This window comes from Ictidomys tridecemlineatus, chromosome 1 (assembly GCF_052094955.1).
Source record: "Ictidomys tridecemlineatus isolate mIctTri1 chromosome 1, mIctTri1.hap1, whole genome shotgun sequence".
Taxonomy (NCBI): domain Eukaryota; kingdom Metazoa; phylum Chordata; class Mammalia; order Rodentia; family Sciuridae; genus Ictidomys; species Ictidomys tridecemlineatus.
In genome coordinates, this window is record NC_135477.1 from 252451186 (window position 1) to 252476735 (window position 25550).

A 25550-nucleotide genomic window follows, 5' to 3' on the forward strand; every position below is an offset into this window, starting at 1 on the left:
CCAGTCTCACATTAACTCCTACCCCACAAATGTGTCATTGCGTATCTTAGTTTTGCAATTCTGTATTATTTATTATATAGCATTTTGCACCATGAGAAGTGAGAAGGTGTCTAGTTTTAAGTGAAACACTAATCTGCCCCCAAGATAGACACCAGAAATCATTTTTTTCCCCTAAAATTGAGGCATCTTTTCCTATTTAAAAGCTGCTTTGGGCTCACCCACACAGGACCACCAGGTGCCGTGCCTGAGCAGGACCACCGGCGCTAACAAGCACATGGGACACCTAGCCACCCACCAGCACAAGATATCAGGCCAATGCCTACACACAGGACATCCAGCCACCACTACCATCTGAACCCCCATCTACCAACATGGGGCTCCCTCGGTGGCCTCCATCTTGAGAGGCTACAACCACTGACACAGGTCCCCTACAGGCAGTAGCCTGCATCTGGGGACATAAGACAGCATCTGGAGACAGCTACCAGCCACAACATTGCATGCCACAGAGCTGCACTCGGCCCCATCTGACTGGACACCCCATTTCTGAAAGCAATCTCCTCCATCTTGGGACACCTTTGTCACCATCTTTAGTTGGGGCAACTCCAACCTTGGGACAGCAGCTCCCACTTAGAAGCAATATCAAGATACTTATAGTTCCCAATTCCTCCCTCTACCTGGCAGCTGCTAACCCAGCACAGTGATTGTGGCTACATGGCCACTTCCTAGCTTGCAAAGCCTGGCCGTGAACTGCCCAATACAAAACAGCTCTCTGCATAGATGTGCAACCTGCAGAGTGCAACCCACAAGACCTCCAGAAAGAGGTTCCTGATTGGGAGGTAGAAAGGGAGGGGGTGAGTGAGATACAGTTTAGAGACTAAATTAGAGACCAGGAACTGTGAGGTCTAGAGGTGATAAAATGAGATAAGACCTGGCACCCACATCAGAGGAGCAGGCCCCAAAGGAGACCCGTGGGGTGCAGTCTCACATCAGGATGGCAAGTGCTGTACCCCACTTCCAGGATCTCTGCCTCCAAGACCAACTCTCCCACTCTAATAACCTTCACCATCTTGAGGGTGGAGGTACAGCAAACAACAGACAACCCCACCTGTTGGATGAGAAGGGAAGCAGGGAAGACTGATCTCCAACAAAAACAATCCTTGTATCTTTCTTTGAGATCTCTCTCTCTCTCTCTCTCTCTCTCTCTCTCTCTCTCTCTCTCTTTCTTTTTTCCATTTTTTTCTCTCTCTTTTCTCCTGTCTTCATATTCTCAACATTTATGAATCCAGGTACTTTTCATGAATTAGGCTAGTGAAGAATGGGATATCTGAATAGTATATTACAGTTGTGTTGTACATTCCTTTTAATATATATATATAATTTTTATGTTTGTCTGGTTTTTGTACTCTCTTCTCACTTATCTCCCCATCTCCCCCAAATCACTTTCTTTCCTCTTGCTGCAAGCCAATTTGTTTAGATTCTTCTTTCAAGCTTTGTAAGATCTAATAACTCTGTATCCTCATCTCCTACCTCCTTTGCATCTCATCTTATACCCCAGCCCCAGTTCTCTCTTTGTCCACCATCAGAACGTGTAGACTTTCTTGCAAACCTACTGTTTATATTTTAGATAATAATTGGACTCAACATGTCTGTGTATTGTGACAAAAGTGTAAACTTCTTCTTAAACCAAATAGCAGCTATTTGGTTTAAGGCTGTATATTGTTTGTACTGGGATCTGTTACCCCTTAAAGGAGAGAGATTGGACACTATAAGCTGATAGGGTAAAAACTGTAACACCTCGGATTCAGAGTGCGTAAAGAAAAGACACACGAACTACATGAAAAAACAAGGGAGGAAAGTGCCCGAAACAAACCATGATACTAAGTTATTAGAATCCATGAGAAGAAATTACAGAGAAGGAGTTCAGGATGAACATAATTAAAATGTTCTGTGAATTAAAAGATGATATAAGAGAGGAAATACAGGTAGCCAAAGGTCATTTTGATGAAGAGTTATATAAGAAAAGATTATTTCAATAAGGATATAAGAGGTTCTGAAAAAAAAAAACAACAACAATCAGAAATTCTTGAAATGAAGAAAACAATAAACCAAATTAAAATCTCAATAGAAAGCATCACTCATAGATTAGATCACTTGGAAAACAGAACCTCAGACAATGAAGACAAAATATATAATCTTGAAAATAAAGTTGGCCACACGGTGCAGACTGTAAGAAGCCATCAGCAGAAAATTCAAGAATTATAAGAAAACATAAAAAGACTAAAATTTAAAATTATTAAGATATAGGAAGGTATAGAGTTAAAAACCAAAGAAATTAACAATCTATTTAATGAAATAATATCAGAAATTTTTCCCAAACATGAAGAATGAATTGGAAAATCAAATACAAGAGGCTTGCAGGATGCCAAATATACAAAATCACAACAGATCTACACCAAGGCACATTATGGCAAAAATGTCTAGCATACAGTATCAGGAGAGAATTTTAAAAGCCAAAAGAGAAAGAAATAAGATTATATATATGGGGAAATTAATTAGAATCTCTGTAGATTTTTTAATCTAGACCCTCAAAGCTAGAAGATCCTGGAACAACACAGACCAAACTCTAAAAGAAAATGGATTCCAGCCAAGAATCTTACATTCTGAAAAATTAAGCTTTATATTTGATGATGAAATAAAACTAAATTCATGATAAACAAAAGATAAAAGAATTTACAGCTAGAAAGCCTGCAATACAGAACATCCTCAACAAAATATTTCATGAGGAGGAAAAGAAAAAAACAATGAAAATCAGCAGAAAGGACATATTACACTAAGGAAAGGCAGATCAAGCCAAGACAAGTTAAATTGCCAAAAATAAATAAACATGATCAGAAATACAAATAATGTCTCAATAATAGCCCTGAATGTCAATGGTTTAAACTCACCAACCAAAGACATAGATGGACAGATTGGATTTAAAAAAAAAAAAGACCCAACAACATGCTGCCTTCAAGAGACCCATTTCACACACAAAAAAGACATCTACAGACTGAAGGTGAATGGTTGGGAAAAAACATACCACTCACATGGATTACAGAAACAAGCAGGGGCTTCCATCCGCATATCAAATAAAGTAGACTTCAAGTGAAAGTTAATCAAAAGGGATAAAGAAAGATATAAGGAAATCATATATTGATAAGACTCAATAATTATTAGCTTATATGCCCAAAATATTGGAGGATCTAAGTTCAGCAAACAAACTCTTCTCAATTTCAAGAGTCAAATAGACCACAACAGCATAATTTTGGGTGACTTTAATACACCTCTTTCCCCACTGGATAGATCTTCCAAACAAATGCTAAACAAAGAAACTATAGAACTCAATAATACAATCCATAATTTAGATTTAACTGACATAAAAAGAATATTTTAGCCATCAACAACTTAATACACTTTATTCTCAGAAGCACATGAATCCTTCTCTAAAAGAGACCATATATTATGCCACAAAACAACTCTCAGCAAAGATGAAAAAGTAGCAATACTACTTTGCATTCTACTTATCATAATGAAATAAAATTATAAATCAATGATAAAATACAAAACAAAAGCTACTCCATCACTTGTAAACTAAATAATATGCTATTGAAAGAATAATGGATTACAGAAGACATTAAAGAAGAGATTAAAAATTCTTAGGGATAAATGAGAACAAGAAAGATACAACATATCAAATCTCTGGGATTCTATGAAGGCAGAACTAAGAGAAAATTTCATTGCAAGGAGTTTATTCTTTAAAAGATGAAAAAGTCAACAAATAAATGACCTAAGATTACAAGTCAAAGTCCTAGAGAAAGAAGAAAAAAAGTCAACCCTCAAAGCAGTAGTAGACAGGAAATAATTAAAATCAGAGCTGAAATCAATGAATTTGAAATAAAAGAAACAATTGAAAAAATTGACAAAACAAAAGGTTTGTGCTTGGAATAAATAAATAAAATTGATAAACCCTTAGCCATGATAATGAAAATAAGGAGAAAGAATACTCAAATTACTAACATTCATGCTGAAAAAGGAACTATCATGATGAATACTACAGAAATACAGAATATAATTAGAAATTATATTGAAAATTTGTACTCCAATAAAATAAAAAATATTGAAGGCATAGACAAATTTCTAGAGTCATATACTTTACCAAAACTGAATCAGGATGATATACACAAGTTAAACTGATCAATTTCAAGAAATGAAATAGAAGATGCCATCAGAAGCTACCAACCAAGAAAAGTCCAGGACCAGACAGATACACAGCTGAGTCCTACAAGACTTTCAAAGAAGAACTAATACCAATATTCCTCAAATTATTCCAGGAATTAGAAAAAGAGGGAACACTTCTAAACTCATTCTAATAGCATCTTTATCCCCAAATCAGACAAAGACACATTAAAGAAAGAAAATGTCAGACCAATATCTATAATAAAAACAGATGCAATAATTCTCAATAAAATTTCGGGCAAATCTAATACAAAAACATACCAAAAAAATATTGCACCATGATCAAGTGGGGTTCATCCCAGGGATGCAAGTTTGGCTCAAAATGCAGAACAAAAAAATGTAATTCAGTACATCAATAGACTTAAAGATAAGAATCATATGATAATCTCAATAGATGCAGAGAAAGCATTCAACAAAATGCAGCACCTCTTCATGTTTAAAACACTAGTAAAACTACTGATAACAGGAACATATCTCAACATTTAAAAGCTATCAATGTTAAGCACCAGGCCAACATCATTTTAAATGGAGAAAAATTGAAACTATTTTCTCTAAAAACTGGAAGAAAACAGGAATGCCCTCTTTCACCACTTCTATTTAACATAATTCTTGAAACTCTATCCAGAGCAATTAGACAGATGAAAGAAATTGAAGAGATACAGATAGGACAAAAAGAACTCAAACTATCAATATTCAAAAAATTCCACCAGAAAACTTATAGAAATAATAAATGAATTCAGCATAGTACAAGGATATAAAATCAATACCAGTTAATCGAAGGCATTTCTGTACATTAGTGTCGAATCCTCTGAAAGAGAAACTAGGAAAACTACCCCATTTACAATAGCCTCAAAAAACATAAAATACTTGGGAATCAACTTAACAAAAGAGTAAATACCTCTATAATGAAAACTACAGAACACTAGAGAAACTAAAGAAGACCTTAGAAGGGGTGTGTTCATGGCTTAGTGGTAGAACACTCGACTATCATGTATGAGGCACTGGGTTATATCCTCAGCACCACATAAAAATATATAAAGAAGATGTACTGTGTCCATCTACAACTAAATAAAAAATTATTGAAAATAAAAAGGAAGACCTTAGAAGATGAAAAGATCTCCCTATTTCTTGTATAGAAAGAAATAATATTGTCAAAATCTCAACGACTTTCCTCATAGAAATAGAAAAAGCAATCATGAAATTCATCTGAAAAAAATAAGAGAACCAGAATAGCCAAAGCAATCCTCAGCAAGAAAAGTAAAGAAGGTGACATCACTAGTCCAGACCTTAAACTATACTACAGAGCAGTAGAACAAAAATGGCATGGTATTGGCACCAAAATAGACTTGTAGACCAATGGTACAGAATAGAGGACACAGAGACTAACCCATATGAATGTAGTTATCTCATATTAGACAAAGGTGCCAAAGACATATATTGGAGAAAAGATAACCTCTTCAACAAATGATGCTAAGAGAACTGGAAATCCTTATGCAACAAAATGAAATTAAACCCCTATCTCTCACCATGCACAAAACTCAAAGTGGATCAAGAACATAGGAATAAAACTAGAAACCTTGTGCCTAATAGAATAAAAAGTAGGCCCAAATCTTCCTCAAGTCGGATTATGCCCTGACTTCCTTAATAAGACTCCTATAGCACAAGAAATAAGATCAAGAATCCATAAATGGGATGGATTCAAACTGAAAAGCTTCTTCTCAGCAAAGAAATAATCAGTATGGTGAAGAGACAGCCTACAGAATGAGAGCCAATTTTTACTAGTTGCACATCAGATAGAGCACCTACTTTAGGATGTGTAAAGAATTTTTAAAAATTAACATCAAAAATGACCCAATCAATAAATGGGCCAAGGAAATGAACACACTTCTCAGAAGATAATGTATAATCAATCAACAAATATATGAAGAAACATTCAACATTTCTAGCAATTAAAGAAATACAAGTGAAAATTTCTCTAAGATTTCATCTCACTCCAGTCAGAATGGCAGCTATTAAGAATATAAACAACATTGTTAGCAAGGTTGTAGAGAAAAAGGCACACTCATACACTGCTCGTAGAACTGCAATCTAGTGCAAGCAATCTGGAAAGCAGTATGGAGATTCCTTGGAAAACTTGAAATGGAACCATCATTGGGCACAGCTGTCCCACTCTTCTACACCCAAAGGACTTTAAAACAGCATAATTCAGGGATGCAGCCCCATCAATTTATAGCAGCAAAATTCACAATAGTTAAATTGAGTAACCAACCTAGATGCCCTTCAGTAGATGGATGGATAAAGAAAATGTGGGCTGTATACATAATGGAATATTACTCAGTATTAAAAGAGAAAAAAATCATAGCATTTTTGGGTACATGGATGGTGTTGGAGACTCTCATGCTAAGTGAAGCAAGCCAATCCCCCAAAACAAAGAAGGAATATTTTCTCTGATATGTGGATTTTGATCCATAATTGTGTGTGTGTGTGTGTGTGTGTGTGTGTGTTAGGGGGGTGGAGAGCATGGGAGGAATGGAGGAAATTTAGATAGGGCAAAGGGGAGGGAGGGGAAGGTAGGGGACATGGGGGTAGGGAATATGGTGGAATGAGATGGACATCATTACCCTATGTGCATGTATGAAGACACAAATGGTGTAACTCTACTTTGTGTACAAGCAGAGACATGAAAAATTGTGTTCTATGTGTGTGGTATGAATTGAAATGCATTCTGTCATGTATGACAAATTGGAATAAATAAATGAATAAATTTTAAAAAATCAAAGCTGTTTTGACAAAATTCCAAGGTTAGATGGTGTGCATTCTTCCTATGTTCTACAAGTCTGAGTACTTCCATCAGTATTGTCTCTGGTACTACTGTTGCTTCCCATCTTCATCATTGAGAGCGGTCATTGTGTGCAGCGAGAATCTCAGTGCTCAGTCCACAAATCTGGGTGCCTATGGGCACTGTCAACACCATCATGTGTCCTATAGGGTCTGTCTCAGAGTGTAAAGAATAATAATAAAGAGGAGACACAGATGCAAGGTGCAGAGGCAGGGAAGGTGGCAGAGTGGCTCTTTGTCCAAGCAGCCACATTTATTTACACCATTAAGGTCATTAGTACCATAACCACATTATGGTTCAGAGTATCAGTAAGATTGCTTCTTCTGCAGTTACATTTCATTGTTAAAATATGCAATGCTAGGAGCTTTGCACTGTTCTCAAGAAGGTCCATTGTCTGAAGTTACTGTTAGGTAGGCAGCTCCAGGAGCTCCAGGGCTTGGTGAAACATTGTAGTTATCAAGCAAGCAACTTCCTTTATTCCCAGGAGTTGTGTGTCTAAGATTAAGGTCGAAGCTGATTAAGACTCTAGCATGCAGGGCATTACCATAGCAACCGGGCATCCTATGCTTTTGCAGAGAAACTTTCCCAGGCACCAAGCATGCCACAACCACGAAGTCAATAGGGACCCCAACCCCAAACACAGAATACCTACATCAGAGTCTGTGTCTCCCACTCTGCTTTAAGCACTGTATCTATTCCTCCCACTACCAAAATTAGGTGCAGAAAGAAAAATATAGAGACTTTATCTATTGCTGTGCCAAACTGACACATTACTGATAATTGTGGATTTGGCAAAAATATGTTCAGGAGCATAAAATAAAAAACAACTGAAATAAAGTATTTCAAATGAAGTAACAAATAAGTGTCAATAGCAGGAGTTTTTCCACAATGAAAAAATGGAGAAAAATTACTTTTGTAAACTAATTTTCTTAGATGTATAAGGTGAGTAACACTGAAGATTGTAGCAAAGATTTGTACAAGCCTCTGTGAGGCATAGAGCCTCTTTTGTGCTTAAATCACAATAAGTGATTTGGAAACACAGTGTTCTCCCAGAATGCTCTCCAAAATAACTTGTGCAGACTTAGGCATGAAATGGAACAAGGTATAGTTTGGTAAATCTATCCAAGGAGCAAACAGGAGAATGTCAGACTCCCTACGTAGCAAGGCAGTTGGAGTTGACCCATACTGATTTGTCAGAACATGCATCTTTTCTATGTATTGTATTTCATTTTTGAAGCTGCTCATTAAGACAGTTTAACTGCCCATGGTTGCAAAAGTTACTGAACTTTTCACTGCCCTTTCTGCAACCCCTAAACACAAATATAGTCATGTTATGGGTTTGTGGACAATATGTTCAGAATCTGTCGCTGAAGTTTATCTTTCTGCTGCACAGCTTATTCCAGCTGCTGACCTTGCTTTGATTGGTTGTGCTAAATGTTCTGGATCTAACAGCTGCCGACTTACCCTTCCCATCACTGATCTTCCACTGCCTTGAGTCAGGTTACCATGGGCTGAGTACTCAGCCCAGTACTTTGCCTCTGGCGAGACCACCTCTGCTTTCCTCAATTTGAATGTGCACCAGAGTTTCTGTCAACCTAAGTTTATTTTTTTAACACAACCCTTTTTTTTTTTTTTTTTTTTTTTTAGGGCAAGACATCATCACTATTATTTGTGAAGAAAGCAAAAATGAAACCAAAATCTTGAACTAAAATTATTTCCCTAGAGTGCTCACCAAGAAAAACCATTATATTACTAAATGTGGATGATATGAGTTATATTTTTAATTTGGTTCATAACTAAGAGATGACACATGCAACTTCCTGGTACCAAGCCTCTGTGTTCTTTAGTCTCCTCCCTGCTAGCTTAATCTCTATATTTAGGTCTGATTCTCCACCCACAGTAAATATTTGAAGAAATTTAACTTTGATTATCTATTTCAGTAAGATTGTAAATCAAGCTTTCAATTTTGTAACTAATGTTCTGTTTCCCCCAATTTTTTTCCTTCTTTTTAAGACTTCTCACAGTTTTAAACATTTATTGATATTTTTATTTGTTCTTTTTAGAAATGTATAACAGTATAGTGCATTTTAACATATACCTACATGGAGTATAACTTATTGTAATTAGGATCTCATTCTTGTGATGTGGAGTTTCACTGGTTGTGCATTTACATATGAACGTTAGAATGTTATGTCAGATTCATTCCACTGTCTGACTTTTCACATTTCTGAGCACCTGTTCTAATAAGTAATAACCTTATATTAAATTACAACCTCACATTTGGGCTGCTGCTATCTATAGATATTTCTGAGATATGTCACATCTATATGCTTAAATCATTCTGGAAGACTATTATTTTGGTGTCCCTTGATGAATTGTACATTTTCAAGGACATGTTGTTGAGTAGTCTGCTCCTACAATGTCTCTGGGCTTGGACAATGAATTACACAAAGCTTTACAAATGCATATACATTGGGGAGTTTTGTCTTGGAATATTCCTTTCTGTAAATTCACTGTTGTGTTGGACAGATGCCCAAGCTAGTCACTTCAAAACTCTATCAATAAGTCAATTTAGATTATGTATACTTAGAGATATATACACATACATATATGTGCATGAGTGTGTGTATGTGTGTGTGTATCGAAAGAGAGAGAGAGAGAGAGAGAGAGAAGAAGAAGGAGGAGGAGGAGGAGGAGGAGGAGGAGGAGGAGGAGGAGGAGGAGGGAGAACAATTATTTCAAAATATATACAAGTGTTTACACATTAAAATTTTTGGAATGTGTAAAGAGATTGACAAGAAGGAAAAAAGGAAATGCCAAAGTTGAAGTGACAATTTTCCCTAAACCATGTATCTTTAAATTGTTATCAGCATTTAAAATATACATCTATCTCATGCACATTTACTAGTCTGCTACATTTCAAGATGAGAAACAGATTTGTGTCTTTTGTCACTTACCAGTGTAGGAAATTAGTGTTTGAGGCAGACATAATTTAAATTTTGCAAACTGTTTTTTCATGTCCCTTACTCAAATCTCTCTTAATTCTCAAAATAATGTAGTGCTGAATCTTCTAGTTTTATGATTAAATATGTGTGTGTGTGTATATACACACACATACACAAACACACAATTTTATGGATTTGTATGGATGAATTAGGTTTTAAAACATTCAATGCAGAAGACAGATGCAAACTCTAGTGCTCTTGTCCCAAGACAGAATTATTTCTCAATTCCAGGGTCATTCTCATGTTTCTCTCATCAGGCCATTTCTAGGACTTTTAAGGAGACCTTTTTTATGATTGTAAGCAAAATAATTCCAATTTTTAAACCAAAATAAATCTATTTTCAAATCAGATATTTCAAATAGGGTAAATTAAATTAAATAAAAATACTCCATTTTCTCTAGTTATTTTTAAAGGATCCTCAAAGTAACATCCTTTCTAAACAGGTCTTTTCTATGTAAGTGTCCTTTCAAGAATGTGTGCATTTTTAGTTATTATTTCATTGGTGAGGAAAAGCCATAAGTCTCATTTATTAAAGAAAGTTATTTTGAAAATACCATTTTGTCATTTCAACAAGATTGACTCTTAGAATAATCCTCTTCAACTCACTGCTTTCTAGGAGTTTTGGAAGCATTTGAAAACTACAAACTCTATTTACTAGCAGTAAAACCTTCTACTGCCTTGAAGTGCAGCTGATCTGCTTCCAAAGAGACCACAGCTGCATTCTTCAGGCTACATGTTTTCCACTCCTGTTTCCGGAATCGGTTCAGTCCTGTGGCATGTAGCAGTGTGCAGAGGTTCTGTGAGTTACTGCATGTATTGTTGGCAGTTCATCTACTTTCCTGCACAAAGCTGGGTAATGCCAGCAGCAGATCATGCGTTCCTGACACACAACAGTGGAAAAGTACATTACCACCAGGAGCGATGATACCTGCAGTGGCCCTGCTGAAGCAGGGTACTCCAGCAAAACATGTTGATGTTGTTTTTCCTCCTGGGCTTTATTTTCTGAATGAATGTTTATAGCCATCTGTGTTGTCTCTAACACAATGAGAAAAGCACATTTCTAGGAATTTATTTTGTCTTTGCCTTTTCCCCAGCCAAATTCTCAAATTCACTGCTTTGTATTTATATAGTAATTCACAGCACTCCAAAAGTCATCCCCCTTACCTCTCTTTCTAAAGCGAAGGGTCTCTGCATCACATATGTTGACCTTGTCCCCATCCAATGAGATAATTCCATGGTGTACATTTTGTTACCAAGAATAAGAAGAAAGTATAAAACCAAAAACATTTTAAGAAAATAATCTTTAGAACAAGATAATAAAGCATTTCAGAGAATGAAGAGGAGAGGGAATTTAAAGTGATATTTTTGATGGGAAAGTGCATGATGGACAAGTGAAGGTGCCAGCCAGAAGAGCTGTGAAACTTCGGTGCAGAGAGTAGTGCTTTTGTGCAAGAAAATCTTTAATTTCAAAGCAAACTAAATTTAAGAACTCAGACTCTACATGTGAGATTTCTAATTTAATATATAGGATAGGATAAAAAATAATTTCAGATCTATGTTTCAGAGCTAAAAGCAGATTTATAACAAAACAGTATTGTTGGTATTATTTTTTTAAAGTGAAAGAAAGGATTTTCATCTTAGAGTAATCACAATGTTAAGCAAATTAGATAAGATCTACCATAAAATAAACAGCCTAAACTAGTAATAGCATTGAAGTTTCAAAATATATTATTTATTTAAAGTGACCCATGGAATCTCATCATACACATATGTATATATGTATATCTGTATACATTTTATATATTTATAATTTCTTTTGGGTAAAGAAAAAAAAGGAATGATCTCCACAATGTTTACCCTCAGATAATTATTTGGTTCATAGACTTTACTGGTCATTTATCTGAAGATACTAAATAGCTTCTCTAATTCACTATTGAAGGGTATCACATTAATTTTGTGTAAAAACATCTGTATTTTGGGAAATTCATCTGTCATTTGCTCATTGTGTTTAATGATGTGGTTTCTTCCTAAAATGGGCTACAAGGCACCGATCTCCATCAATTTCCATCATGTCACCATTCCAGGCTATCACTATGAATAATTGCCAAAAAAATTGTATATTTTTATATTAATAAAAGGAAAACCTGATCATTAAAGAATGCATATTATAAGCACATAGAAAAGATCCAGGAACAATTGACTTGATTCCTAAGAGATTTCTCAAAAATAATAATTATATGAATTAATCTAATTATTTCACACTTTTATCTATGTCTGTCATTTTATCTAAATCATCAAAACTACCTGATTCAATAAGGCCAAAGTGTACAGCTATTACTCCCATCACAAAGGCAGTAATGAAAGGGGCCAAAGGTGACTGCAGAGAATGGCCTATTTATTTCCTCTTTAAATTGGAGTAAATTAATAGACTTTGAATACTGGTATTTATAAATTAAAAGGCTTATTGTTATTGAAATATAATTAATCTATACTCTCCATATGTGTCATCAGATATATTTGGCATCTGTCTGAGATTCTTAATCAGAAACAGAGTCTTATGAAGTCAAAGAAAATAAAACCATAATCCAGAGGTATTTTTTTTAACAATTGCCAAACTAGGTTTTACTTTAATAATTGCATTTATCTTTTCTACTGAAAGTCTTAGGAAAAGTAATCATAATTTAAATTTGTTCTTCCTTCTTCCTCCCAGACATCAAAATGACAGGGTTTAGAATAAATCAATGGATTCTATAAAGTGTTTTTCTTCTTAACTTATGCTATGTAAGTGTACCTTTGGAAGATTCTAGAGAATATTTTACGGCATGATGCTAATTGATAACTGAAGTCCTGTGGTCTCTGATGAGCTATGTCTGTTCTTCTCTCATTGAGCAGTGAAAATTGACAGACTGCCGGTTCTGACTCAGTGATTTTTGTCAGTTTGGCTTCTTTGGAGATAAAATATAAAAGGATGTAACAAACAGAGAAAGGTATCTTTATTTTTCTGAAATAGTGAGCAATTCTACATTTTAAAATGTATTGTAAGATATATTATGACAAGTCCCTATTTAGTTTTGAAACAATTTTTTTCCATTGCATCACATTTGAAATGATGTCGACTCATCACAAACTCTACAATACAAACATTAGGAACTCTTAATTTTTTAGGTGAGGTCACAAACGTTGTGTGCTTTACATTACTCCTTTCCAAACTTCAGATACTTACTGGTTTGTGGTAATAATGTACAGACATCTGGTGACTTATTGAATTGTTATGATTGACTTGATTAAAATCTGTTTATAAATCCTCAGTAGCCTGATGTGAATAGAAACAAATAGTTCATGCCTAAATCAACATAGTTTAATTAATAAATCTTGGCATGCTGGGTATGATTTTTAGAGAGTTTATACTTTAGGTTAATTTGAACTGATTTCTGAGGCAAAATGGGTGCTCTTTAAACGAATAATTCAATGACTGTTTAAAGCAACAACGAGAACAAACAACAACTCATTAAAATATTTTTCAGTAAAAAATTTCAACCATTGTTTTCATTCTAGTAAGGCTTCCATATCTCATAAATTCACCTACTGAAGTAATTCTACTCAGCTTACTTTAGAAGAGTGAGCCATCTCATACTATGATTATACAGAAGAATTAAGATAGAAATTTTCAAGGATGAAATGATTCATAATTGATAGTTGTGTCCCACATATGTCACAAATGACCACACATGAACATCATGTTCCTGAGTCTGATCTACTGGGTGGGCGTGGACATACCAAGTGGATGCAAGTCCTGAAGCTGGAAATGTGTGTCCAGGCTTATGTGGAGGGTTGGAAACACTATTGGGTTTCCAGATTTCTTAATTGATTTGTCCCATTTCAAGACCAGGTGTGGAACTAGTCACAATGCAAGAGTTGTGTTAAAGAAACAGGTGCCTTTTTAACTCCATGTGGAATTCTAAACTGCTGTCCAGACAATGAGGATAGTTGAATTACAATTATGGTGGTAGCTGCCCCTTCCAGTTGGCATCCTACAACATAAAAATCAAGCAGGCAGGAGAAAGCACCTCAAATTAATAAAATATCATTTTTAAAATATGTGTTACTATAACACTGGTATTTAATAATGATAATTTTATATTTCACATAATTTGAAATTTCCTTTTTAAAAAGCTAAACATTTTTGAGAAGAAACAAAACATGTTGGAATTGTCTTACAGCCCCACAGCCAGTTTCCATCCTGTTTCCAATTATCTTCACCTGAACAGTAAACATCCTGTTTCATATTAGATATCGCTTTTACTATGGTTTGACTTGTAGACTATATTCAGGTGACATTCTTCTATTAAAAAAAAATAAAATGGAGAAGTAGAAATTTGCTTTTGACATAGAAAACTGTATCTAGATATTTTCTGACACCATCATTTGATTTGCAAGATAATTGCTTATTAACAGCTCCTATTCCTTTATATTGCAGTCACCACACATGTAGGCCCTTCCCGTGTGTTTATATTGCAGTCACCACACATGTAGGCGCTTCCTCTGACAGTGGGCTTAACTGAGCCCTCATTTGCCCTTGGCATGCTCCCCACATGGTAAAGGATGGCTACCTAATATTTTGTCTGGGCCTTCTAGCCCCTTGGTTACTTAGCTGGATTTAGCCTTTGACCCACTGAGGGGAATCTATGTCAACATATTCATACATTCTGAACTGCAGATTCATAGGTTTAAAAGGAAATTACCAGTAGAAAACTAGATTTTTACCAAAACTCTGCTCACCAAGTGTCAATCTTAAGCACTTTTCTTTCTGCATGTCACTGATTTTGAATTCATTATATTTTGAGACATGCCCTGTGTGACATAATTAACATTCACCCAACAAAAGCTTCGTCAGCATAGGAACTATTGCATTTTAATGCAGAACAAAACAAAAAGATAACCCAAACTGAATAATTTTTCTGTTCCCATCACTCCAAAAGAGATTATAGATACTTCTAATTTTATGTTGACCACAGGTATAAAAAGGGGCTTGAAAGAGATGAATAACAGAAAAGAAAATATTGAGCTGGAAATCATTCTTTGTAAAGATTAAATTCAATCAGCAGGGAGAATATATGCACAACAATTAAGCTGAATCAGAGGATAGACTGCCATCATTCCTGGAAATAAATTATAAATGAGGTGAATGAATGAAAAATTTACATGAAAATTAGTGATTGACTCTAGTCAAAATTGTAGCATATAAATATTTAGAACTTGAAAATGCTGCTCTTGTGCTAATTTCATAAGCTTGATAATAAGGAGGCTGGTGATTTATAATCATGTGCCAGATCCCAAATGTTAGGCTGAAAATTGCTAAAATTTGGTATGCATATTTAGGCTCTTATATCTATGACAGACTTTTTTTTATGCACCATTTATTCTAACCAGAGCTCTGAACCAAAGCTAACACAGACTTCACTTACGTATTTTTGTATTTTCACAAACTTTGGAAAAATGTTGTTTTATGAAACACATATATATTATTAAGTTAAATTAAAATTAGGGAAATATTCCTATTTTTATAAGTTATTGATGCCAACATTATTAGTTTTAGAATAGCTACAGTGACATAGTCATTTAAAACTTTTGTATTCTGACCTTGACAGTCAACCTATTGTATATATTTACGGAAATGAAATATATTCCTCAACAGAACAGTAGCAAACCAAATTTAACAACATGATTCAAAGGTTGTTCACCATGATCACATGGAATTCATTCATCCCACGGATGCAAGGATGATTCAATGTATGTAAGTAGGTGAATGTGACATATCACATTAACAGAATGAATGACAAAAACATGTGGTCATTTCAATACATACAGCAAAAGCATTTGATGCAATTTAATATTCCTTCCTAATAAAACATTTCAACATGTTAGGTAGAGAAGGAATATAGGTCAACAAAATAAAGGTCATATTCAGAAACCCACAGCTGCCAGTATACTTGATGGGGTTAAGTTGAAACTTTTCCTCTAAGGTAAAGAACATGATAAAGATATCCACTTTCATCACTTTTGATCAATATTGTAATAGAAGTCCTCATCAGATTTGTTCAATATAGTAAAAGAAGTCCTCATGAGAACAGCTGAGCCAGAGAAAGAAAATGCATACAAATCAAAAGGGAAGAGGTTAAACTGTCCCTGAGAGACAATATGATCTTACATGTAGTAAAACCTAAGACTCCACTAAAAAACACCTAGAACTGATAAACAAACTCAGTAAGTTATAGGACACAAAATTGATGTACAAAATTAACTAGTGTTTTATGCTCTAACATCAAAGTACTGAAAAAGAAATCAAGTAACCTTCCTTTGTATAGTAACTACCAAAAACTGAGGAATAAATTGAGACTAGGAGATGACACTGTAAATCATTGATTTTTCTACACCAAAACCTATCAAACTTTCATGAAATAGAGGAATTCACAAATAATAAAAATATATCTCATGTGCATGAATGGGAAGAGGTAATAGTCTTAAAATGTCCATACTATCCAAAGCAACCTTCAGATTCCAAATAATCTCCATCAAAATACCAATGCATTTTTTCACAGAAATAGAATACACAATTTAACACTTTGTTTGGTCACAAAAGACTCTAACTATCAAAGTATTTCTATGGTTTTATTGATAGACTGTTGGAAGACAAGCAATTTTTGAGTTGTATGTCAACAGTGGAATTTTTTTCAACTATCATATTTTCTTAAATATGTAACACCATTGGGTGAAAATTCGTATTTTCTTTTCCAGATAGAGTAATTCTATTTTCTAATGATTCCAACTGTGACCTCCATTATTTATGAAGTAATAAACTTCAGAATCAAACAAAATAAAAGTCATTCTTGCTAATCAAATATGGATAGGTTGCCAGGGTTTTAGATTAGTTAGATATAGTATGTTTATAAGATGCTTATCAGTGTTGAGGAATGTGGCAGGATTACCAATGTGATGTAACAAAATGAGAATTTCTCTTGTATCAAAAACACCCCAGGTAAGTCTCCACTCAACTAAATTCCAATTGTGAAAGTGAGCTTTTCCAGGTATTATATTATCATCTTCATCTGTGACATGAAGTTGAAAACATTAAATTTATAACTGCTCAGAAAGTCATGGATATCATAGAAATGCAAGATATAATGATACATGGATAGCTGTATCCACATATTGTTAGGTTGGAAGGTTTGTGTCCCTCTGAGATTCATATATTGAAACCCTAACCCCTCAGGTAATGGTATTAGGTAGAGGTCTGTGGGGGGTGCTTAGGTCAGAGTGTAAGGTCCTCATTAATGGAGTGAGTGCACAACAGGATAAAGGGAACTTAATAGTTCCCTTTCACACAGGAGAGGACACAAATAGAAGGAATTATATATGTACCAGAAAATGGCCATCTTCAGACACCAAGTCTGCAGGTGGCTTATCTTGAACTTTTGAGCCCCAAACTGTGAGAAACAACATTTTGTTTTTTATAAGCGACTCAGTTATACCAGTACAATCAGACAGACACAAAACTAGGAAATGAAGGGAAGGAAGGACAGATGGCATGGGGAAGGACAACGGAATGCATCTGAAATAACTTTCCTGTGCACATATATAAAATCACCACAGGAAATCTCACCATCATATATATCCACAAGACACTACTTAAAAACAACAACAGCAACTCTAAGTAAGTAGCAGAAAGCTCATTAGAGTAGAGGAAATGAAATGGGGGAGGGAGGGTTGGAGGGGAAGGGGAAGTATTAGGGACTAAATTAGAAGAAACTATATTTTCTGCTTCTATAATTATGTCAAAATAAATTCAATTCTCACATATAACTAAAATGAACCAATAAGAAAAGATGAAAAAAGGAAAAAAAATAAGAATTTGGTCTCTCATGTATGAAACAAAGTGATGGAATTGCAATTACAGAAACTGGTGGTGGTAGTATAAAAACACATTGTATAATCATATTGACTATTTCATAAAATGTACAATTTTTATGTGTCAATGAAAAAAAATAAGATTTAAAAATAGATTAATGGGAAAAAAATAGGTATCTCTAAAACATCTCTAAAAATGTGTTTGTGTTGGGGCTGAGTTTGTGGTTCAGTGGTAGATTGCCTGCCTGACCCGTATGAGGCACTAGGTTAGATCCTCAGCACCACATAAAATAAATAAATGAAATAAAAAGATTGTGCCCAGCTACAACTAAAAAATATTTAAAAATGTGTTTGTGTTGTTTGTGTGCACGTGAACTTAAGGAAATCTTAGTGTATATAAAACTTTGGTGCTCTATGACCCATTACTTTAATTATGTATTTTTCTTCCTTTGAGTCAAACGGATGAAATTAAACCATATAATCTAATTTTTTAAAAAATGGTAAGTTAGGAGTAAGGAAAGGAGAATCTTGATTAGGAAGCCAAATTATATCTCAGTAGAATGTCAGCTGCTGAAAAATGACATTGAGCTCACAGGATAAAGTTTTCATTTAGGAAAAGAAACTGCTATCAGAGACAAAGATTCTATGTGTCTCAAAGAAAACTTGGATCATTAGTTCTTAAAAGCTTATTAAAGACAATTTAGTCAACTCCCTCAACTTCCAGATGAGACTTCAGTGAAGCTATTGCCACAGATTCTACAGCAATTAACAGAAGAACCAGGACTAGCTCCATAATTCCCAATGCACTGCTTAATGAAATCCCTTTTTGGTTGTTTGTTTTTTTTTTGTTTGGAGCAGGATGAAACCAGGGCTTCCTGCATGCTAGGCAAGTGCCTGACCACTGAGCTACATCCCAGCCCCTGAAATCTACTCTTGACAGTATCCTAATCCTTCCTCCCTCAAGAATTCTGCTGGCTCTGGCTTCTCCCTCTCTAGAAACAGGTATATGGAAACTCTATTCCAAACATGTGACTACAAGGTGAGACATGAGGTGTCTGTGAAAGCCACAGTATAGTGAATTTCTTCTAGTTCTCAAAGTGCACAGTAATGAAGGGAAAAGTGTCAACAAGCCACAAAGTAAACTTTTCTCCTGGTCCGGGAGCAGATGCTACAATTTAGTTAGGGACACATAATAATACTCTAAAAAATATATGTGAAAAGATATAAGAATACACTTTGGAACATTTATCAAAAATTGTGATAGATTTTGACATATCAGTTTCACATCTATGGATTTGTTCTGTAAAAATGAAGTTGACTAAATTATATTGTTAATATTTTGCATCTACAAATATGTGGCAATAAATCCTACTATTATGTATATAACACCCCAATAAAAATAAAAAAAGAGATAAGTATATAATTGTGATGGTGAAAAGAAAAGAGAAACAGATTTTAAGATAACAAAAGAGAAGGAGTAATATATGGAAAATAATGAAAATATTAAAAATAAGATTGCATGTGTAATCACATGAAACAGACAGTACAAAAATAAAATGGTATTTTAAAAGTAATATAGATTATATAGAAAGTAAAAAAGAATAATTAAGGAAATAGAAAGAAAGAAAAAAGAAAGGTATGGTGTTGAAAGAACAACATTAGGAGCAAGTAAGGCAAGAAAACAAAGAACCCATCTGGAAAATAACCACTCCAATTGCACCTTGAACTAGGATGCGGGTCCCTGCTCAGGATGATCCAGGACATGGTGGCATCTGATCTAGGCTTCAGTGCCTCTTCTGTCAAGATACTTTAGACCATCTTTTTCATTTCATTCAATTTTGGTTTTAGTAGACCAAAAAAAGTAGCACATTATGTCATGTCCACATCTTTTAATTAGATTCTACTTGGTTGCTAAAGAAATCTTATAAGACTAAAACAAAATTTTTAAATTTAACCCATGAAAATATATTTGGAAATCGTTTTTTTTTGTTGTTTTCACCAATTTATAGAGTAATAATTGTTATGCATTTATTTAACATATATGATCTGCTGAGATTTAACATGAATACATGTATGTAATCATTGTTATGGTAAAAATAAGCCATATTTATTTCACTCCCTAAGGCATTCTTGTGCCTGTATATAATCTATCTTTTCTTCCACCCTTATTCCCTTGGAATCACTGATCTGCTTTCCTGTAGTGTAGAGTGTTTTATTTAAAGATACATGAAATTTTCTTAGATATTTTATTGTGCTCGTTTTCTAGCTAATTGTATCCTAATTAGGAAAAAAAAATCTTGTACTTTAAATTTATCAAAACATGTTTTATGGCCCAGCATATGGTTTACCTGAATGAAAATACCCTGGGAACTTTAAAGAAGGTGGATTCTGTAATTGTTACATGCAGTGTTCTATAAATGTCAATTCAGTTAAGGTGGTTGGTGTGGTTACTCAGATCTTTCATGTCCTTACTAATTTTTCTTGTTCTTTCAAGTCCTGATTAAAAAGGTGATAATATCTACTGTTATATTTGCTAAATTATCAATTTTCCCTTTGGTCCTTTCACATTTATCCTCATGAATCTTGAGTTTCTATTAATAGATGAATTATTTTAAAGCATTTTATTTTTTTTAAATATGAGCCTTTCACCATAAACAATCCTACTTTATCTCTGGAAATATTCTTTCTTCAAAACTGTTCTATTAATATTATATCAATTATTGTACATTTTATATTTTCTCACTTATTTACTTTCAATTCATTTCTCTATTTATATTAAATTACATCTAATTTAGGTATCATGTGCTTGAGTCTTGTTTTAGAATCAGTAATGCCATTATAAACTTTTTAAATTCAGTGTTTAGAATATTATCATTTAATAAAATATGAAAAAATTTGAAGTCAGGATTTCCAGTTCATTATTTATCTTTTTTTGACTGTAGTTTTTATTCCACTGTGTAACTAATCCCTTCCTCTTGTGTTATTATTTTAATATTTTAATAGAACATTAAAATTATCTACTGGATTTTTTTTTTGCCAAAAATGTTTTCATTAAGATTTAGCAGTTGCTACTAGGATCACAATATTTTCTTAGCTTTCTTACTTACAGTTAATATTTCACCAGTGTAAAAGAAATACAGAAAATATAAAATAATTATAACATACATGTTTTTTTAATCCCTAATGCCCTTTATTTTCTATTTAGTTTCCTAAGGATACTGTAATAAACATACTGCATGGCTATAAGAGAAACAATCACAAATAAAGATCACAATTTTGTAATGTAAATTGTTTAAAAAAACTGAATCACGTGATAAAGATTTTATATTTTCTAGGATATTTGGTATTTTGATGACCTTTCCTTCTTAAGTAATAGTCCCCCCCCCCTTTTAGCATTGAGAATCTCCTCTTCATTGCTTATGGAATCCTCTTATTATTTTCTTCACTTGAAAATGTCATTTTTTTCTTTTATTACTGAATCATGTGTTTGCTGAATATAGTATTCTGGTTAGTAATTTATTATTTATTTTTTCCCACTTTGAAGATATTTTCTGTCTTCTGACCTCCATGATCTCTGAGTTGAAATATAATAATTTGTTTTTTTTTCCCTTTAGGTGTTATGCCCAACTTCTGTTTTTTTTTTTTTTTCAAAATTTCCCCTTATCTTAGGTTTTCATTCTATATAGGTGGTTTGATGTGACTATTATTGGTTTTCTTTTAATTTATCATTTTCATGATTTGTTGACTGTCATGTAAACATTTGTCTTTTTAAAAACCTTGGAAGTTTGTACTCATTGTTTTCTCAAATACTGTGTTTACTCAAACCTCTTTCTCCTTGTTCTTATTCTGTGATTAAATATTAATTAGATCTTGTGCTAGTTTCTCACTAGTTTTTCACAGGTCCATGAAAATATTCTTTGATTTTAGTTAATTTTTCTCTTGTTCTGATTGGATAATTACTATTTAGTATCTTTAATTTCCCTGAATTTTTCCACTATCCCCTCCATAGTGATATTGTGTTTTTTAACTCAGTGACTTTATTTTTTCGATATCATAATTAATAGCTATAAAGTTTTTATTTGCTTCTTTACAGTGGTTTTTGCTCCACTGATATTTGCCATATTTTATTCATTTCAGAAGTGATTTATTTTCCTCCCAGAACATGGTTTTAACTCTGCTGTAAAATATTTATCTGATACTTGTGAAATAAGGATTCCAAAGAGGTTGTCATCTGAAACTCCTCTTTCCACTTCAGGATGGACTACATTTTTCTCTTTTCTTTTTTGTTTATTTTACCTTGTTGTTTTTGTTTTTTTATGTTGAGTATTACTGCATTGTGTCTTGGGAAATGTAAATGGTACGTTCATATAGTGTGAAACCTGTAATAATTCCCAGTAGAATGTTTATTAAATGGACAATCAACAAGACGGCAAACTCTGCCTCACATTCTGTAACTAATGGCCCACATTTCATTTACATCGCCAGAGCCTTTGCTACCTAATTTTGCAATTGTCCCACACATATGCTCAGCTGAGATTAGCACAATTAGTTTAAACCTGTTTAGCTTTAGGAGCCTTTGTAATGGTTGCTTTGATATATCCTGTGCAGGGATTGTTTCGATCTCATTTCAGTTGTTTAATGATGCTGGTTGGCTTGTCTCGTGCAATTTGGAAGCAAAGCTGAGAATTTCATGATGCACATGAGAATACAGTCTTCACTAGTTTGCCTCTTCTTCAAAATTCCCTCTGCACTTAGCTGCTCATGGTGGCTTCTTTCCCTAACTCCTGTATTTCTACCAGGATAACAGCTGTGCAGAATGCTTCCCTGCTCTGTAAGTCAAGTCCAAACTTTGGGGCAAAGCCTCAGAGAAAATGAAAACAAGGGATAAACAGAAGCAGATCCCCAAGTCCTTGTGAGCCTCCTCTCCAAGTTTCAACTCTCCCCTCAAATTTCCAGATTCTGTTTGCCTTTCAGAGATATCATTGCTTTTCTTTCCTCAGATTGCACTGGCAGCCAGCACAGGGAATGAACTATGCAGGCTAGTGATACTCCAGAAGGAATGGAACTCATAAGTTATGATTAAAAAAAATAACACTCTGAATTTATTCAAAGATTAAAGATTTTTGAACTTTTTCATGTCCTAAACCATAGATGGATTTGGGGATCAATTTAAGCTACTGCATTTTGAATGTGATTATAAAATTGGCAGGTTATACTAGATATATTTAGATTTTATATTATGGTTCCAAGTTGCCATGATAAACTCAGTGTGATTCATACTGATACCATGAGAATATACTTAGTCTTAATATATACCAAACAAAAACCAGAATGTAGTGAGCACCTCATGCTATAACAATAAAGCAAGATAAGTGGAATCCTACTTTCTTTTAAAACCCTAACCATGCATTGCAATTTTTATGTAACAGAGCCGACATTCTATGGAAACACATGGCCCCAAATCAACCTGTTCCAGAATCAAAATTATTTTTACCCAAGATTTTCAAAGAGACTAGGGCTTGAACTAATTTGCCTTTTAGAATGAGCAAGTCATTTGAATAGTAGTGACATTGTTTTCACCTTCAAATTCCTGCCTTCTCAGAAGAATCTGAGAAGAAGTCAATCATTAAATTGTCAATAAAATGCTTCCAGGTGACACTAATTTCTCAAAAGCTGTTTAAAAGCCCCAGGCAAGAGCACTCCTCCAAGTTTTAAGCATGACAGCACTTTTAAGCTTTGTTTTATAAGATGGTACAGATTTACATATGACAACTCTTTAGAACCATGACTTCATCACAACTGGAGGATGAAAACTTTTTTTGCTGCAATGTTTAAGACTCTTGTCACTTTTGACAAGATGGGAATTCAACCTTCAGTGATAACATGGTACATCAATCAAGGGTACTTTGAGTTGGCACTGAATGTCCTCCACCCCTTGACCATCTTCTCAATTTTGAAGTTCACCAGTTTTAGTGATGGAGGGGTCCCTTAAGTAAGCTGGTCTTCCTTTCTCATGACACTTTCCATGCACAGTCAAAAGCTATGAAAAACATTACTGAAAAAAGATCTGTGAACCTTGAAATTCCTACTGTTGATTCTCATTTTATATCCTGTACCAAACTTTCTAATTGTCAATTCACCTGATTTTCTCTGCTTGAAACAGTAATTCATTTCTCCTCGTATCTAAAATACTGCCACTGGAAGCAAAATCTCAATGCTTCATTCCCAAACCTGTATCACAACCCTTGAAGTATTCATGGTTTGTATGCTGAATCTGGGTTTAAAATTCATTTTCCCCCTGTGTCTTTTTCATTGTTTCAAATCAATAAAGCCCAGAGGATGTAAACTGACAAGTTAGGTTCATGATGCTAATATTGGAACATCCAACTTGTACTCCAACAAGTAAAGAAAGAGTTTGCAAGTCCTCATATCCATTGTTATGACAAAGTCTGGACAAACTGAAAATTCCATAAATTATCTTGGATTATCAGGAAACCCAGGTAAGGAATATCTGCCACTCGGAAATCTGAAAAGACATATGTGAGACCTGCTTACCTGGAAGAGAAGCCAAGGGATTTATAACTGAATGGAACTCTAGAGTGAAAATTTTGACCAGATCCTCAAGGCAGAATGTAGAAGAAAAGAGTGTAAGATATTCCTCCAGCTCTCCCCGTGAGATGGGACTCCTGTGCTTTTGTGGGCTTTACTTTCAGGAAACTCAATATTTTCTTCCTTTGAATATTTGAGAAAGATCTCCTCATGGCCTGGATAAGGAAGGGAAGAGAAAATCATTGTGAACTACTAGCTACAGTGACATCTCCACTACAAAGGTCCATACTTGGGGCCTAAGATACAGAACATCATTCTCAGAGGGTGATTCTTCTCAGGCCACTCCATTTTGTTTCACTTGGGCAGGGGGCAATGCCAACTAAAAGAAAATAACAGAACAAAAAATGTCAATAGGGATGAGGATGTCAAGGAAATAGATTAGGATTATTGAAGCCAAGGAAAGTGAAGAGGCTAGGCAGAGAAGCTATGCCTCTGGAGAAGTTCACAGCCCCAGGACACCAGGCACTGAAGCTCAGATACCTGAGAGTACAGGTAGATGGAGGTTATTGGTCAGACCAAGAACTGAAACTTTGGGGTTAGCTGCAGTCTGGGTTGATCAGATATGTGTCGAGGAATCCAGACCTGTGGTGCGCAGCATGGTTGCAGAAGGAATTCTCTTCCATTAGGAGAAGGCATCATGACCCAACTATTCTTGAGTACAGGAACTATGTTTTGTTCATCAGGATACACCAGGTGACTCTAGTAAGCACTAAATGCTTGTTGAGTGAAATGAGAAATAAACCATAATCTAATATGCCAGTTAGTTATAAAATGAATCTACTTATCATGAGAATTATTTGTATCCAGGAGGGGAAAAGAAATCAGATTCATGGCTATGTCCTTGTCCCTTATCTTCATTCTTTGAGAACTCCCAGAGATGACATGGCCTTTTAAGAAAATGAAGAACATTTTATGGG